Consider the following 18,684-nt stretch of genomic DNA (forward strand, 5'->3'; position numbering starts at 1 on the left):
AATCACTTGGATCTTTTATACATGCATCACAGTGACGTAGACTTACACAGTCCTATATCAATACTATTGCGAGCACTAATAAACTAATGGGCAAAATATGTTTCCCTCAATGCACAGGCTTTAACCTCTAATGTTATCATAATGTGTAATACATTTACTTACATCACCAAATCTTCATTGGTGTAGCCTAAGATTCCCTTTAATTTTCCCTTAAAAATAGTATGAGTGTAGCACCTAATTTTATTTGGAGCTTATAATTTGGATTCGAGTTTTAAAATGATCAATTGGACTGTGAATTTTCCTATTCGAGTTAATTATTTTAATTTTTAAAGCTAAATTGTTGTCCATCTAATTTTAGTTGAAATTTAAAATAAAGATTTTCGTTAAAGTTTAGACTTAAAATGGAATTAAGCAAGATGTTTGTTTAATTTCGCTTAAATTATTTTGAAATCATTTTAAATATATTTTAATTTAGTTTTTGAAAATTTTGGCGTAAGGTGGATATTTGGATATCCACTTATGTTGGTTTTTCAGAAAATAACAACAAAATTTTATTAAAAATCTGTTTTAAGAAGAATTTAACTAAAACTAAGTTTAGATAAAATCATTATGGGGTTTGGCCTAATCTTCATAAACTATTTGAATTCAAAGCCCAAATGGATTGTTTTGTAAAATCATATTTTTTAAAAACCTAAATTGATTTTTTTTTTTAGAATCAAAATCAGTTTTAAATTTGAAATCCCAAATTTTGAGTGGAATGAAATCTTTTTTTAAACTAATGCCAAGGCCCAATTTACTTTCAAGCTTGATTTTAAATCGAGAAGCCCAAGGTTAATTCAGGCCCAATTAGATTTATCCAAATTACATACCCACTTTTAATGTCAATCTAGCTTTGATCCAAGGGTATTTCATTTTTAAGTTAACTTGAGGCCTGTTTTTATTTTAAATTTTCGACCCTTTTTTGGTTCAAGATTCAGGGCCCAAGAGCCTAGATTGTTATTTAGTTTCAGATAACGGTTTGAAACCTTAATTTTCTTGTGCACTGCATGTCACACTCGAAAATGTTAAAGGTTAAGTGTGATGACAATTATGGGTAGTAAATTAGAAAATCTTTCTATTTAAGCGAGTTCTAGTATGATTATGAGAATCTTGCAAACTGATTGGTAAATAGTTAGAATTCAAGTTTAGTCTTGTTAGATTAGAACCAGGAGTTTTCTATTAATGGGAAACATTATGATTAAAGGTATTAATAGTATTGGCTGACTTGGAATTAAGAGAAACGGTAGTGGAAAGATCATATATGGGAGGATTCATTCATTTTGGTATTCATTTTATTTCTTCCATCTTCTCTAGTTTGTTTCAAAAGAGAGAAAAGTTAAGAAGCGATCTGCATGGAGGTAGAAAATAATGTATTAGCTTAAGTGGTTGAGGATTTAGTAAACTAGTAATCTTTCTAAGATTTTATGTATCTTTTGATTGAAGAAAAGAGAAGGAAAATTGAAGATTTCAATTTAATTCATTGAACTTGTACTGAGATGTTTATGTTGCAGTTAACCTTTGAAACCTCTCTACATGCAAATGAATTATGGTTTTCTTACAACTGAATGCCTTCATTTTGATCTTGATGTGATTATTATGTTTAGCTAATCGATAAGGAGGAGGCTCAGGTGATAAGGAAAACTAAGCATGTGTAATCAATACCAGCTATTAGGTATTTTGCTGGCGAGTTTCTAATGTCAAACTCTCTATGGTTGTGTTATATATACTAGTAATGTGTTATTGCGTTGTGTTTGACTTTAAGTTCTGTTGATGATGAGTTGAATTACCGTGGGTTGTTTGTTGTACATTTGAAGTAAGCAAAGTGATGATTTATAGATGCATGTTTGGTTGTACATTTTAGTTTTTTGTTTTGTTAAACTTACACTGGTAAAATAACTACTAAAAAAGTTATGATTGAGATGATCTGCTAGATGATATGTTTCGTATGATCTATGTTGTGTTAATAATAGAATGATTAGTTTAATGCATGTTATATGTTTGTTAAAAAAATGAATGATATGCGAAGTATAGAAGGTTGTTTTGGCGGATGAAAGATGAAGAAATGTCATGTTGTGCACTCTGTGCCACGTGTTATCTGGCTTTGCGGAGGTTTGGGAGGATCATACGGAGATATATGTGCACAAGTATATGATAACACTAAGTGGGTTCTTCTAAGTATGAAACTTTGAGGAGTTCAAGGCTTAGAGCCTTATATGTGTAAGCAAGTCCATGACCATGAAATATGTAAGTTATGAAAGTCTGTTGGACTTGTTCTTTAAGTTATTTTGTCAAAGGTATATGTGAGAATTCACCATACGAAGTCCGCAAGAAAGTTTGCATATGAAAGCCTGCCATATTCATGAATCTTCTTCTATGAATCTGTATGCATGACATTCTATAGGACTTGTTCTTTAGGTTTCATGACAAAGTTATATGCGGAATTCCTTAATGCGAAAGTTCGCTAAACAGCCTGCATAAAGGAATCAACTTTTATATGATAATATTCATCTATAAAGTCACATGTATGAGTCTTCCATATATGAGTTTGAGTACATGAATCTTCATTATAGATTCGTATGTATGGAAGTCCACTGGATGTATCTTTATGAACTAAATTATGGTTGTTTATTGATCTTATATTCATGCTTTAAGTATAAAAGATAAAAAAGATCATCTTTCTTAAGACTACGAACAAACTATTATCCAAGCAAGAGAGTGCATGGGCTTATTCGTATGTTCAACTTATGAGATTCGGATTGAATTATAACCACAAATAAATATGCGTGTTATTTCTTGTAATCCCCACTGAACACATGCATACAAATAATCAACAAAACTCAGTTGGATACAGTTTGGGGCCCGTGCCCATCACAGAATCAGTTTGGGCCTTAGCCCATTCAAATACAGTCTCAGAAATACATTAGGTCCTTGGCCCATATCAGATACAAAAAGCAGATACAGTAAATCAAACTCCTACCCACCAGCCTCTACACACCATCTCCGTCCAACCCTACACACCATGTGGGGATTAAATCAACCCACCCATCCCTACACACCATGCTGTACCGAAATGCGACACATAATCAGAAGGTTACAGCTGAGCTTCCAGATAACAGGCTTAATAGCCTTTCAGACACTTCCTCCAAATACCATCAATCTACCCCGATGCAATGCAACATACAAAATATGTCATGCCATTGTGCAATTAATAGTACATACATTTAGATATCATAAGTCATGCTCGGTATAGAAATCAGACAGACAGATCACACATATAGGGGTTTAAGTAAAGCTTACCGACCCTACGGTAGGTCCACAATCAACTTGGGTGACCTGCGCAACCTTACAGAACTTTTTAGAAAAATGGGCTCACACGCCCATGTGGCCCACTCGGTCCAAATTGGCCTTGGCCACGTGATCCATTTTTAATGTAACCCGTGCTAGTTAATTATTCATATATGTTTTCACTATTTACTTATATGTTCCTTCAAAGCAGTCTACTTGAGTCAATATTACTAAATTATTTATATCTTGAGGTACAGAATTCTGAATTAAGATTCGCTTGATGTCTTTGAAACTAGACTCAAATAAGTTCCTACCATAAAATTTTCAAAATTTTTGATTTAGCCAATAAGTACAGTAAAATCTTCAAACTTACCCTTGTTCTGCTGTCTGACAGCTTCATCCCTTCTTTGCTAAAAATTAATTATCTCTTAGTACAAAATTTGGATGATGTTTCCATTTGTTTCTATTGAAAATAGACTCATTAGTAATTTAAACATGTAAATTTTAAACCCTAATTATTTTTCTCAAATTTTTGATGATTTTCCAAAGTCAAAACAGGGGAACCCGAATTCAATCTGACCTTGTCTCACAAAGTTTATTATACCTCACGATTTACAATTCCATTACTTACACCGTTTCTTCTATGAGAAACTAGACTCAATAAGCTTTAATTCCATTTTTTTCATCCTTTAATTTGATTTCCACAATTTATGGCGATTTTTCAAAGTTAGCCTATTGTTGCTGTCCAAACAACAAGCAATTTCGGCTTTTTGTCGAATCCTTTTTTTTTGCGTTTCGAGTACACACCTGGTTTTATTTGATGTTAAAATAGTCCCCGAGCACTCCAAAGCCTATAATAAATATACTTAACATCAATTTAATGGATTTACAAGTGAATTGACAACCAAGAACGAATTGAAACCCAACTTACCACCAATGATAACCCTCCGTTTAACTATTGTTAAGACGAGAACACTGAATTCACCAGTCTGAGCCTCCCCCTACGCCCAAATCTAAGAGAAAAAACATTACCACTTCAGTCGTTAAGAGATTCATGATAGAAACGAAGAGAAACACTTACCGAAACTAAGTGAACACTAATCGCGTGCGAAAACGAAGGAAAATAAATGGATTAGGGAAAAGTCAAGAAGAAGAAGAAAAAGAAGAGAAAGATAGAAAAACTGAGAGTTTAGGAAAGAGGAGAGGGAGAAGAATAGATGGCAGAATTTTTTTTGGAAAAGAGAGTCAAAATTCAGTTATGGGAAAAAAATAAAATAAAATCCCGATAACCCCCAAAATCCCTTAATATTCTCCTGTAATTCCCACTACACATCCACTACTTAGAAGCCCCCTATGACACAACTCTATCCCGAAATCTGAGCAAAAAATAATACCCTTACCGACATAGGGATTGAAACACAAGACCTCACCATAATAACACACCATTTAACCCCCAAACCAGCAGACCCATTCTAATGTAATTTACCCAACAATCAAATAAAATTATACTAAACAAGAGTAAGGCCTAATTCATTCAAAATACCAAAATTTGTCCAAGCAAAGGCTTAAACTTGGGACCTCCCAAACACTCCCAGAACACATAACCATTAAAGGTGACAAATATTTGTGTCATATTTTCAGAATAACAAAATTAGAAATTCTAGGGCGTTACAATGTATTCGCCAAGTTTGGGTCCACGCAGATAAGAATTTATGTGTGAATTTGCATGTAAAAGCTCACCAAGTGTGAATATTCATGCATAAGTTTTCTGTAAACAATCCATTGTATGATAATCCGCAATGATAATAATAATCGCTAAGGTAATCAACATATGTTTTGCTAGCAAAAGAGGTAATGATTTATCTTATACGAAACTAGATCAAGTGGGTAAGCAAAACCATCCCACATTGTAGCCTTTAACACGAGTGGTTCGCGACAGAATGTGCAAGTATACAAAGTCATTATTAGGTAATAAATAAGTATTAAGAGTTATCGTCTCCATAGTGATTGTATATGCTAATTAATATTTTTAAAATTAACTAATCAAAAAAATTGGTAAAAAATAATCAAATTGTGTGATGTGGCAATTAATATAATTAACTAAATGTTAACTATGCAAATAAAAATTTAATAAATAAATAAAAAATAGTAACTCACAAGTTTGAACAATAATAATATGAGTAAGCTAGAACAATTATGAAATTTGACTCAATTCATTTTTCATCATGTTTACAATACACCGTAAAATTTTCCATAGCAACTTGATCATTCATTAACTTGAAATCTAATATAAGTTATTTCTATGTCTTATACTTAGAAAACCATGTATATTTCTATGTCCATATTTAACTAAGGATTTCTTAGGATTTATATAAAGTAGCAGGGATGGATTAGGTTTGAAACAATTTAATCACATAAACCTAAAGTTATGCAAAGTAGAAGAGCTCGCTAAGGTTATTATGAACCTTTAATTAAAAAGGGTTAAGACTTAAATTAAGCATCCCTCTTCAAATAATTGTGTCCATTAATCTTTATCTGGTTAGGGTTGAGCAACTAATTCTAATCCATTCAAACACATTTCAATGTATGAAATACATAAGTGATTTTAATTAAAAGCATGAATAACTAAGGCACAAAAATATTATGAACATCAATAAAATTGATGTAATCATTCCAGTTAAAAAACAATTAAGTGATCATTGTCAATGGAAAAAAATCAAAGAAATTTGCAAGCATACTGAATAAACAAGAAAAAAATAAAGACTAAAGAAGAAGACTTCTCGATGATTTCAAAGATTTCCTGAAAACCGGTCGTGGTGGCTTCCTCCAATTTTTGTGGATGCTCCTTTGCCAATTTCTCCTCAAAGTTTCCAACCAAGAGAGGTTTTTCTTCACTTGAGAATTGAACTAAATGAAGAACAAAAGAAAACTAGAGAACTCAAGCTCTATGTGTGGAAGAGAATGATAGAATATTGAGATGTGAAAGGATGATTTGAGAAGTGGTAGGAGGGGGTTATTTATACTAGAGGGAGGCTTGAGAGGTTGCTAAAAATGGCAGCAACCCCCTTTTTTTCTCTCTTCCATGGCCGGCCATGGGAAGTAGAGATGGGTGGTGTAACGCCCTGAATAATTTATTTATGTTTTTGTAAAGCCTAAGGTATGAATAAAGACACAGGATTTTATTGCTTAATTAATCTCAACTAAGCTTATTTCGAACATCTGTACCCAATCCTGCCTTAAGATGATTTTAATCCCCCCTAGACTTAACTTGAAACTATGTTCAATAATACCTTTTTGAGAATTTTTTTTCAACACAATGAAATCTTTCTGAATTCTCCCCCAAACTTGATTTACTAAGATAAGTACGGTTAAAATTTGGTGAAAGGGAAAATTTATAGAAACTAGCTTAATGTATGGGTGAAACAATAAAAATAAGCCATAAAGCTCAAAGTAAGTTTCAAGGGATAATTATTAATATGGGACAAATGATCCAAAGAAAAAGTGTACCTAAATAATTTCCAGACTCTTATGCTTCCTAGGATTTTGCCTTGAGAAAGCCACTAAGACAATTCTAAAAACTTAAACCTTCATGCATGCTTAACTATTCTTAAAAGAAATCAAAACTTTCATGGAAAAAATTACATACTACTATTTAGAATATAATCATATCATAACTTAAATTAACATAATTTCGACAAAACTTGAGTTAAAAATCAGAAATTATACTTGCATTCGAGCTAACTCTATCGATAAAGTTTTTCTGAGCATTAATTTATTAAAAGCAGAATTATGTGCGAAATTGTATTCTCAAAGAAATTGTACAACATTATCTTCCCCCACTTAAGGAAAGCAATGTCCTGATTGTGATGAACAAAGAAGTGATTGTGAACTATGCACCAAGTAAGATCTAGAAAATAGAGGTGAGTCATGAAGACTGCTTAAGTACCAAGTCTTTTCTTGTCAGATTCAATCCTAGACATGTACATTCACATTACCACACTCCTTTATTTCATACGAGAACATTAATGAATGAAAAACAACAATTTTTATTCGTACTTGCAAAGTTTTATTAATGCATAAATAAAACTAACTAAAAATCGTAAATTTCTTTCTAAAAATAACTAAGAAAGAAACCAATAACCCCATTTTTATTGACTGACTTTGACACCCCATCCTATTCTACTGCTTATTCCTTCTTCTCATCTTTGTTAGGCACCACAGACTCTTCTTCCTTTAACTTGTTTGTCCTTGGCTCCAAAATATCATCTGAAAATTCAAGAATAAAAGTAAGAGGATTATCTGAGAAATTCTTAAAAGAATTTTGCATGGAGTTATGCCTAGCTTTGGCATATTTCCAAAAGGTTTGTTTCTAATAATGCAAAGATTTCAGCATGTTTATTATAGGTGTCTGGTCTGACTCTTTGGCAGGTGTCGGATTGGACGACCCAACATCTTCAGGCACTCTAGTTGGCTGAGCCATGTTAGGAGATTCATCAGGTTCAGGGTCCTCTATTTCTTCTTCTGGCTCAACATCCTCCATCAATCTTACATTGTCATACTCGGATATGCATTCTTGAGGATATGGACCTTTGAGGTTGACTTGTAGACAGATGCATGCTTGCAAGCATAGTAAAGTGGTTAGTGATGTGAAAAAGGCATGTCCTGCTCTTTTCTTAGCACATTCTTTGATTTTTTTAGGATGACCTTCCCCACGTTAATAAACTTCCCTATCATGATAGCATATAATAGAAGCATGTGTTCCATCGAGATAGTGGAACTGAGTAAGGTTGGAATGAAACTAATAACAAAAAGTAGAACCATACTTTTACAATAGGTTTTGAGTATTCTTTCTAGCAAGTATGACTACCAAAGTTTTTTGACTATCCATTTATATCCTAGTTTTGCAACTACTGCAAGGACTTCTTGAAGCAAACCCGAGTTAACATTTTTCAACATTGTGGAATACTCATTTTATATAACATTGGGCAGTTCAAGAAAGTTATTAATGGATTCAAAAGTTAGAGGTACCTTTTTCTTGCGGATAAGAATTTCTGATGCAACTTCCGGGAAAAAAACTGCATAGAACTCCCGTACAAACTCTTTTTCAGGAGGTGGCCTATTCTCATAGAATATGTACCATTTGCGGGCCTCCACTCTTTTCTGAATGGCTAGTGGCATGATAGTACCATCACTACTTCTTAGTTTGAATCATTTTTTTCAACCTCATTGATTGCGTCCGAAAAACAGAATCGAACATTTCTTATACTTCATCATCTTGAACTTAGATTGGAGTCTCGGCAGAGGCCTTGGGAGAACATGTTCTTTTGTGTGAAATGGTTTTTTTTAGATTTCTTGTAGTTGGCACAAAGAAGATAAAATGATAACAAAATTTCTAGGTAAGTTGAAAACGTAGTAGGGATGTACAGCAATAGTGGTGTGCGACACAAGGTGTTAGGATTTTGGGAGTTAACTTGCAAAAGAAGTATAAGGAGATTTGTAAAAAGGAATATGGGATTTTGGGGTAAGGTTTGCGAAATAAAAGTGGAACTTTTAGAAAGAAAATTGGGGTGTGGCATCGAAGGGACAAAAAGAGAATAGGGAAAGAGAGAGAAATAATAACAAATGCTTTTGGTTGTGAAAATTATGTGAATAATGGAAGGCTTATATAATGAGAGATTAGGATTGTTTTAGGGAGAGTTTGAATATCATTTAACTAGGGAGAGATAAAGATAAAGATGGCTAAAAGTGTTTGAATTTAAAAGGGTAATATGTGATGAAATTTTGAAATTTTTAGGATATTTTGGGATAGGGGTTACAACACCACTACGTTTTGGTGGGGTGGGTTTTGCTCTCTTGCAATTAATTGGTGGGGTGGGTTTGACTTCTCTATATGGATAGACTTTCTGAATGATGTATGGTCCCAACCATCGAGATTTGAGTTTTCTAGGAAATAACCTCAATCTCAATTTGGAAAACAAAACCTTTTGACCTTCTATGAATTCTTGAGATTGTATACGTTTGTCATGCCATTGTTTGGTTTTTACTTTGAAGATCTTGGCATTCTCATATGGAAACAACCTCAACTCCTCTAACTCATGGAATTGATCCTTATTTCACCAGCTTGCTTCAGGTCCAGATTTAATTTTTGTAGAGCTCAGTGAGCTCTTTTCTCCAATTTCAGTGGTAAATGACAATCTTTTCTGAAGCCTAACTGATAGGGAGTCATTCCTAACAGTTTCTTATAAGCTATTCGATAAGCCCATAGAGTATCATCAAGTTTCTGGGACTAATATTTTCTGTTTGGACGTACTACCTACTCAAGATTCCTTTGATTTCATGATTTGCAAGCTCAACCTGCCTATTTGTTTGTGAATGATAGGCAATGACCACTTTATGTTTCATGTCATATTTGTCACGCAACCATTTAAGCCATTTATTTACAAAGTGGGAACCTTTATCACTAATTATAACTCTAACAGTCTCGAACCTTGTAAATACATGCTTATGTAAGAATTGCATGACTACCTTTGCATCGTTTGTTAGGTATGCCTTAGCTTCCACCCATTTGGATACATAATCCATAGCTACCAAGATGTACCTGTTACCATAAGACAAAGGAAATAGACCTAAAAAGTCTATGCCCTAAACGTCAAATAATTCTACCTTTAGTATGTTTGTTAAGGGCATCTCGTTTCTCCTTAATATACATCCAATCATTTGGCATCAATCACAATCCTTAACATAGGCATACACATCTTTAAAGAAAGTTGGCCAGAAGAATTCCACTTGCAAAATTTTTGCTATAGTGTAGGAACCTCCAAACTATCTCTCACTTGAGGATGAGGGAGTAATATAGGATCTTGATTATTTCACTCTTAGCTACATATTTCCTAATTATATGATCTGTATAATGTTTAAACACAATAATCTCATCCCAGAAGTAATACCTAACATCATGAAGGAATTTCTTCCTTTGTTGGTATGTCATCCCAGGAGGCATTCTTCCACAAGCTAGATAATTTGCATAATTAGAAAACCATAGAGTTTTATGAGTTTGAATTATCACGAAAAAATACTCATCTGGGAAATTCTTATTAATAGGAGTGAGTGAGTGGTTTACCTCGTGCTGTTCTAGTCTTGAAAGATGGTCTGCCACTTGATTTTCGACTCCTTTCCTATTTTGATCTCAAGGTCAAATTCTTGGAGTTAAAGTACCCACCGAATTAACCTTGGTTGAGCATCCTTCTTTGCTATTAATTATTTGATGGTTGAATGGTCCGTGTAGACTATTGCCTTTGTACATATAAGAAATGAACAAAATTTGTCAAAAGAAAAAACTACAGTGAGTAATTCTTTTTCAGTTACCGTATAATTCAGTTGGGTTCTTATCAAAGTTCTGCTCGCATAATAGATTGTATGAAATACTTTGTTTCTTCTTTGCCCCATCATAGTTCCCACAGCAAAATCGCTAGCATCGTACATCAATTCAAAAGAAGAATTCCAATCTGGTGCAATGATTATTGGTGCTGAGATTATACGGTTTTTCAGCTCTTCAAAGGCTTCCAAGCATGCCTTGTTGAAGTCAAAGATTATGTTTTTCTCTAATAAAGTACATAAGGGCTTGGAAATCTTTGAGAAGCTCCGGATAAATCTTCGATAGAAATCAACATGCCTCAAGAAACTCCTAATTCCTTTGACAGTGACTAAAGGTGGCAGCTTCTCAATTACATCTACCTTTGCTTTGTGAAATTTGATCCCTTTTCTAGATATTTTGTGACCTAAGACAATACCTTCCCTAATAATGAAGCGGCACTTCTCCCAGTTAAGGATAAGATTTGTCTTTTCACATCTCCCTAAGTACCTTAGCCAAATTACTCAAGCATATATCATAAGAATCTCCAAAGACGGAGAAATCATCCATGAATACCTCTACAAAATTTTCAACCATATCGGTAAATATAGCCATCATGCATTGTTGAAATACTGCAGGCGCGTTACATAAATTGAAAGGCATTCTTCTAAAAGCGATCGCACCATATAGGCAAGAGAAAGTTGTATTGTGCTGGTCCTCTGGAGCTACAATAATCTGATTGTATCCTAAGTACCCATCTAAGAAGCAATTACATTCTTTACCCGTAAGTTGATCCAACATTTGGTCTATAAAAGGCAAAGGAAAATGGTCCTTTTGGGTTGCCTTGTTCAACATTTTGTAATCTATACAGATTCTCCAACCCGTGACCACTCTTGTTAGGATTAATTCGTTACACTCATTCTCCACAATCGTAATTTTTCCCTTTTTGGTTCACATTGTATCACACTTACCTATGAGTTGTCTGAAATAAGGTAAATAATCCCCGCATCTAACCATTTGATTACTTCCTTTCTAACAACTTCCTTAATGATAGGATTAAGCCTCCTTTGCCCATCGATTATAGCTTTTTTGGCCTCTTCCAGTATAATCTAGTGCGTGTAGAAGGATGGGTTGATCCCTTTGATATCAACTATAGTCCAACCAATCGCCATTTTGAATTTCTTCAAAACTTTGATCAGTTGCTCTTCTTGGCATTTTGTTAGTTCTGTTGAAATAATCACAGACAAAGTAGATGAGTTTCTTAGATAAATGTATTTCAAGTGAGGAGGAAGTACCTTTAATTCTAGCTTGGGAGGTTCCTCGATTGATAACTTTGGTTGTGTGTACTCCTAACCTTTTAAATCTAGTGATTCAAATTGGGCTAGTTGAGCATGGCCCCTTGGATTGGTTTCCATCAAAGCCATATTCTCCTCAAATTCTTCATCTTCTAGGGGGTTAGATCCTAAAGTATTTTCCAGCAGGCCTGTTATAGAATTATACTCCCATTCTATAGAGAATAAGGATTTGAGCTCCTCTATTGCTTAGCACTTTTCCACCAGGTCAGGAAATGTAATGCCCCAAAATTTTAATTTTGGGTATTGTGAATGTGTGACATGAACATCTATCACCTTTAGTGTTTATTTGTTCTGGGATTGTTTGGGAGGTCCTAAGGTCAAGCCAGGACTTGGGAAATTTTGGTATTTTTATGAATATATCTTTGGTTATAGGCTTTTAAGCAAAAGTTGGCAAATAATTAACAGAATGGGTCTGCTGGTCTGGTGGATAAGTGGAGTGTTGGTGTGAGGGAGGTCATGGGTTAGAATCTTTGGGACGGTAAAGGTTGTATTTTTGCTCCTACTTTTGGCAAGAATTATGCTAAACTGGGTTTCTAAGTGGTGGATGTGTAGTGGGAAGTGAGGGAGCGATTTTAGATGTGAATTAGGGGATTATGGGGGAGAATATCTAAAATTTGATCACTTTTTCCTTTTTCGAAAAAAATAGTCATTTTTCTCTCCACCTTTCTAACATTTTCTCTCCCCCATCTCTACCGAATTTTTCTTCTTCTTTGCTTCTTACTCAATTATCTTTTCTTTTCTTTCCTCTACTGTCAAAATTCCCTTGTTCCTCCTAAACCATTTTTTCCTCTTAAGTTCGTAGCATTTAAGCAGCACTTGTGCAAATTCAGTAAGTTGTTGGGTATCATTTTAAGAGATTATTTTGTATTCAATAGTCTAATTATATGGTGTTGGTAGCAGCATTTCGCGAGGATTAAGGCTCTTCTCATGATTTTCGTAAACGTACTGATTTGAAGTTTTTGTAGTAAGTGTTCATCGTTTTATGAGTAAGTATTTTGGTTTCGGGATGTTTCTTAATCATGAGGTAAGACTGATTATGGTGTTATTTGTTCAATTATAGGCTTTGGAGTGCTCAGGGACTGTTTTAGCATCAAAGAAAACCAGGTGTGTACCCGAAACACAAAAATAAGGGATTCGGCGAAAAGCCAAAATTACTTGTTGTTTGGACAGCAGTAGTAGGCTAATTTTTAAAAATCACCATAAAGTGTCGAAATTGAATTAGAGGATGAAAAAAATGGGATTAAAGATATTTGAGTATAGTTTCTCATAGAAGAAATGAAGTAAGCAAAAAAATTTCATATTATGAGATATTTGAATTTTAGTGAGACAGGGTCAGAATGATTTCAGAATCCCTTGTCCTGACTTTGGAAAATTATGAAAAATTGTATCAAAATAATTATGGGTTAGAATTTATATCTTTAAAATCTTGAATGAGTCTACTTTCAAGAGAAACAAATAGGAACGTCATCCGAATTCTGTACGATAAGATAATTAATTTTTAGTACAAAAAGGTCAAAACTATCAAATAGCAGAATAGGGGAAACTTTAAAGAATAAATTGTACTTATTGACTAAACCAATAATTCTGAAAATTTTATGGTAAGAAGATGTGTGAGTCTGGTTTCAAAGAAAATTTGTGGATCTTAATTCGGAATTCTGTAGCTGAAGATACAAATAATTTAGTAAGAGTGACACAAGTAGACATCTTTGAAGGATCATATGAGTAAATAGTGGAAACACATATGAATAATTAACTAGCACGGGTTACATTAAAATGGATCACGAGGCCAAGGCCAATTTGGGTCATGTGGGCCACACGGGCGAACATCATGGGCTTGTAGGCCCATTTTCACTGTTTGACTGATAAGGTTGCATGGGTCGCCCAAGTCAACTATGAACCTACTGTAAAGTCGGTAAGCTTACCTAGACCCCTAATTGACTGAAATGACTGATATGATTAAGCCTGATGATGTCCCATTGATTTGATATTGTATGCCTTGTTTACATGCATGATATTATGTTATAGCTTGTCTTATCTGTATATTGCATTGCATTGGGTTGGGGGATTATAATGTTCGGAGGAAGTGTACTGAAAGGCCTCGAGCCTAATTTACTAGCAGTTCAGCTGCAAACTACTGTCTAGTTCCGCATTCAGTACTACTTATAGTGTAGGGATGGGTGGGTTGATTATATCCCCACATGGAGTGTAGGGTTGGACGGAGATAGTGTGTAGAGAGTGGATGGGTAGGATTTTTGTGACTGCATATCCGTTACTGCTACTGATACTATGATAGGCTAAAGCCCTACTGCATGACTCTTTTTGTACTTATATGGGCTAAGGCCCAAATTGGACTGATACTGATACTGAAAAGGGCTTAAGCCCAAACTGTGATTATCTATTTACTGTCTGTTCATTTTTATGGGGATTACACACTAAGTTTACGTAAACTCACCCTTTCTGTTTATTCTGTACAGGTAATCTCCAGATTTAGGCAGATCGGTGTGGCGGAGGACTCAGTGGTGGCCACACGACTTCTTTTACATTTTTTATTACCTATTTATGATTTTACTTTTCTTTGGGAGTATTTTTCTATAATTATGGCCTTTACGGATTTTGGTTGAAATTTGGTTTTTATACGATTTTATGATTTAAATCTTCTAGTCTTAGGTAAAACTCAGGTTTTCAAATGAAATTAATGTTTTATCAAAAAACCCCGAATATGCAAATTGTTTAAAAGCTTCCGCAATAAGAAAACATTTTGAAATTAAATAACCATTTGTAAATGAATAGTGTTTTGGAAACGAATAACAGGATTTGAAATTAACAGAAGATAATGAAAAATGGTTAAATAGAAAAGGGGATTTAGCGATGACATATTTTTCGAAAAGCACTACCTTGTGACATCGTTAGATTCGGCCATAACGTCTAAGCCGGGTCTGGGGTGTTACAGGAAATTTCATGGCTTTGAGAACATTAAAGGTTACCTTGTCATGTCGAACTCGCATAGTGAGTTCACCTTTCTGCACGTTAATTAATGTTCTCTTTGTTGCTAGGAAAGGTTTTCCTAGGATGATTGGCACTTCTGTATCTGCTTCAAGTTGATGCTAGCTCCTAAATCGCATAGAGCTTTACCATAGCAAGATTCTCTGATGTTACAGGGTATAGTAAAACTCCCAGGGTCCTTCATTTTGGGGGTAGTTTGTTCTATAGGAATGCGCTGCACTCCTTTGTCAACGCTACTATTTCAAACTCACCAAGCCTCCTCTTCTTAGGCAAAATGTTTTTCCTGAATTTGACATAGTTGGGCATTTGTTCTAAGGCTTCTACCAATGGGATATTGATGTGAAGCTGCATAAGAATATCCAATAATTTCCTAAACTGCACCTCATTGTTCTGCTGCTTGAGTCTTTGTGGATAGAGGTGATGATACCTTGGACTGGGCAATTCTTCTGAGGTGTTGCACTTATCTAACAAAGGTGTTAGATTATTAGAATTTACCCCTTTTGAATTGTCAGAACCTAGCTTTTGTGATTTGGGAATTTCAATGGTCGATTGATTTTCCTCTCTTTATGTAGGGTTATCTCCATCTTCAAATTCAACCACCTGGGGTCCCAAATTCTTGCCACTTCATAAGGTGACAACTTTGCAATGCTCTTTGCCCATATTCCTTGAATTTTCTATGCCCCTCAGCAAAGCTTCTTGTGGTCGATTTTTTAAGCTCCGTAGCTAACTGACCCATTTGGTTTTGCAAATTTTTTAGTGTTTCTGCTTGGTTTTGGATTAAGGCATCCTTTTTAGCCATGTATGCCTTTAACAAGTGTTCTAGACTAGTGGAAGATTCATTTTGTGGCTTTGGATTAAGGCATCCTTTTTAGCCATGTATGGCTTTGGATTAAGGCTACACATAGTTATGATTTGGTCCAGCTCCTTGGTTACTCCAAGAAAAGTTCGGATGGTTCCTCCATGAAAAGTGATAGAAGTTGGATGGTGGTCCTTGTCCACTTCTATTTCAATTTTGATTTCCCACATAATATATTGACTCGGGGTTTGATGGACAATTGTCAAATGAATGTCCATCCCCATAGTACACGCACGAAATATTTTCATACTAACTTGGTGGCTGGGTTGCAACATTACTGGGATCATTAGCAGAAATATTCTTTAACATTGAAAAGATAGAAGATACCTGAGCGGCAAGTGAAGTGAGAGTATCGACTTCGTGTACTCCGGCTACATGTCTTCCTCTTGCTCTATTGGTCGGCCATTGGTAATTATTACTGGAAATCCTCTTGGTAATTTCGTAAGCCTCATTATAAGACGTCAAAAGGACATCACCATTTACAGAAGTATCCACTACCATCTGTGTATGTGCGTTGAGTCCATTATAAAAAGTCTCAAGTTGAATACAGTGTGGAATCCCATGGTGAGGGCATTTGTGTAACAGTTCTTTAAATCACTCTCACACCTCATATAGGGATTCATCGTCCATCTATTGGAAAATGGTAATCTCGTTCCTCAACTTAGCATTCTTGCTAGGTGGGAAATAGTTGATCAGAAATTGTTCTGCTCACTCTTGCCACGTAGAAATTGAACTAGGCAGCAATGAATTCAGCCAAGCTCTAGCTCTATCATGTAATGAATCTGCAGTCACTCCGGTCGTTTTGAAATAGTCACCTCCATGAATAGTCAAAGGTGAAGGTGCGGATCTTCTATAGGCATACCACTAAATTTGCTCACTTTCTGAAGCATTTGAAACATAACCTACTTTAACTCAAACCGTGGTGCCTCTATATCAAGTCTTCTGATACCCAGATTAAGCTCATTAAATAGCAGAACTGTATACTATTAGATGGCTCGATCCCTGTCATCAGCAACAAGGATTGGATTACGAGCTTGATTAGCTCCATTTGCTTGATTGTCATTTGGATTTGGATGCATTTCTTTAGTATGTCCTTGGGTTTGTCTTTCTCATTTTCTCTGTCTAAACGTCCTCTTGATCTCAAGGTCTACTGGGAGTAGATCAATTGTTTGGTGAATGATCATAACTCCTAAAAAAGAAACCACAAAAATTAAATAAAAAATATAAAATAAAATTGTGAATTAAAATAATTTCATAAAATTAAGGCGACAATCCCTAACAACGACGCCAAAAACTTGGTTCGCAACGGAATGTGCAAGTATACAAAATCGTTTTCAAGTAATAAATATTAAGATTTATCATCTTCACATGGACTGTATATGCTAAATAATATTTGTAAAATTAATTAATTACAAAATTGGTGAAAAATAATCAAATAGTGTGATGTGGCAGTTAATCTAATTAACTATAATTTAAATTTGCAAAGAAAAATTTAAAAATAAATAAAAATAGTAACTCACAAGTTTTAACAAAAATAATGTAAGTAAGCTAGAAAAATGACGACATTTGACTCAATTCATTCTTCATCATGTTAACGATACTCAAAACTATTCCATTGCAACTCGATCATTCATTAACTTGAAATCTAATATAAGTTATTTCTAAGTCTTATACTTAGAAAAACATGTATACTTTTATGTGCATATTTAGCTAAGGATTTATTAGGATTTTTGTGAAGTAACAAGGAGAAATTAGGTTTGAAACAATTTAATCACATAAACCTAAAGTTATGCAAGGTAGAAGAGCTCACTAGAGTTATTACGAACCTTGAATTTAATCGGGTTAAGATATAAATTAAACTTGCTTCTTCCAATTATTGTGTCCATTAATTGTCATCTAGTTAGGGTTGATCAACTCATTCTAATGCATTCAAACACATTTTAATGCATGAAATACATAAGTGATTTTAATTGAAAGCATGGATAACTGAGGCACAAAAATATTATGGACATGAATCAAATGAATTTTATCAAATTGATGTAATCATTCCAGCTAACACACAATTAATTCATGATTGTTAGTGAAAAAAAACAAAGAAATTTCCAAGAATGTTGAATAAACAAGAAAAATAATAAAGATTAAAGACTTCTCGATGATTTCAGCGATTTCCCAAGCACCAGTCGTGGTGGCTTCCTCCAATCTTTGTGGTTTCTCTTTTGCCAGTTGCTCCTCAAAGTTTCTGGCCAAGAGAGGTTTTTCCTCACTTAAGAACCACTTAAGCTTTGATCTAAATAAAGAACAAAGGAAAACTAGAGAACTCAAGCTCTATGCATGAAGAGAAAGAGAGAGTGAGAGAATATTGAGGTGTGAATGGATGATTTGAGAAGTGATAAGAGGGGGTTATTTATACTAGAGGAAGGCTTGAGAATTTGCTAAAAATGGCATATACCCCCCTTTTTCTCTCTTCCATGGTCAGCCTTAAGAAGTGGAGATGGGTGGTTTTTTTGTTAAGCTATTTTTAGCTATACGCTTAAAAATATAAAGAGTGAAAAGTGGAGGGGTGAGACTTAGATTAAAGAAAGTTGTTGGTTATTTTGTAAACAGAAAAAAATCAGATAATTTCAGCTGAGTTGAGCGGCTATAGGTGTGGTTTAGGCCTGCTGTAATTAGATTGCAAATTGGGCCTTCATGATGCACACTTCCGTCCCTTTCAGATAGAAATTTCTTCGTGCCTTTTTAGCTTCAAGCATTCTACTTCTCGAGCAAAATTTTTGTCAATTAATTAGCTAAGAGTC

At 34.5% G+C, this 18,684-nt stretch overlaps 1 non-coding gene across 1 annotated transcript; it reads left to right on the forward strand.

The window, feature by feature from the left end:
• The first annotated feature begins 16,445 nt into the window (after nt 1–16,445).
• Nucleotides 16,446–16,552, forward strand: LOC128032884 (small nucleolar RNA R71). Its single transcript, XR_008189225.1, has one exon. It is a non-coding gene; the product is annotated as a small nucleolar RNA R71 (small nucleolar RNA).
• The last annotated feature ends 2,132 nt before the right edge of the window (nt 16,553–18,684 follow it).

This window comes from Gossypium raimondii, chromosome 9 (assembly GCF_025698545.1).
Source record: "Gossypium raimondii isolate GPD5lz chromosome 9, ASM2569854v1, whole genome shotgun sequence".
Classification (NCBI taxonomy): Eukaryota; Viridiplantae; Streptophyta; class Magnoliopsida; order Malvales; family Malvaceae; genus Gossypium; species Gossypium raimondii.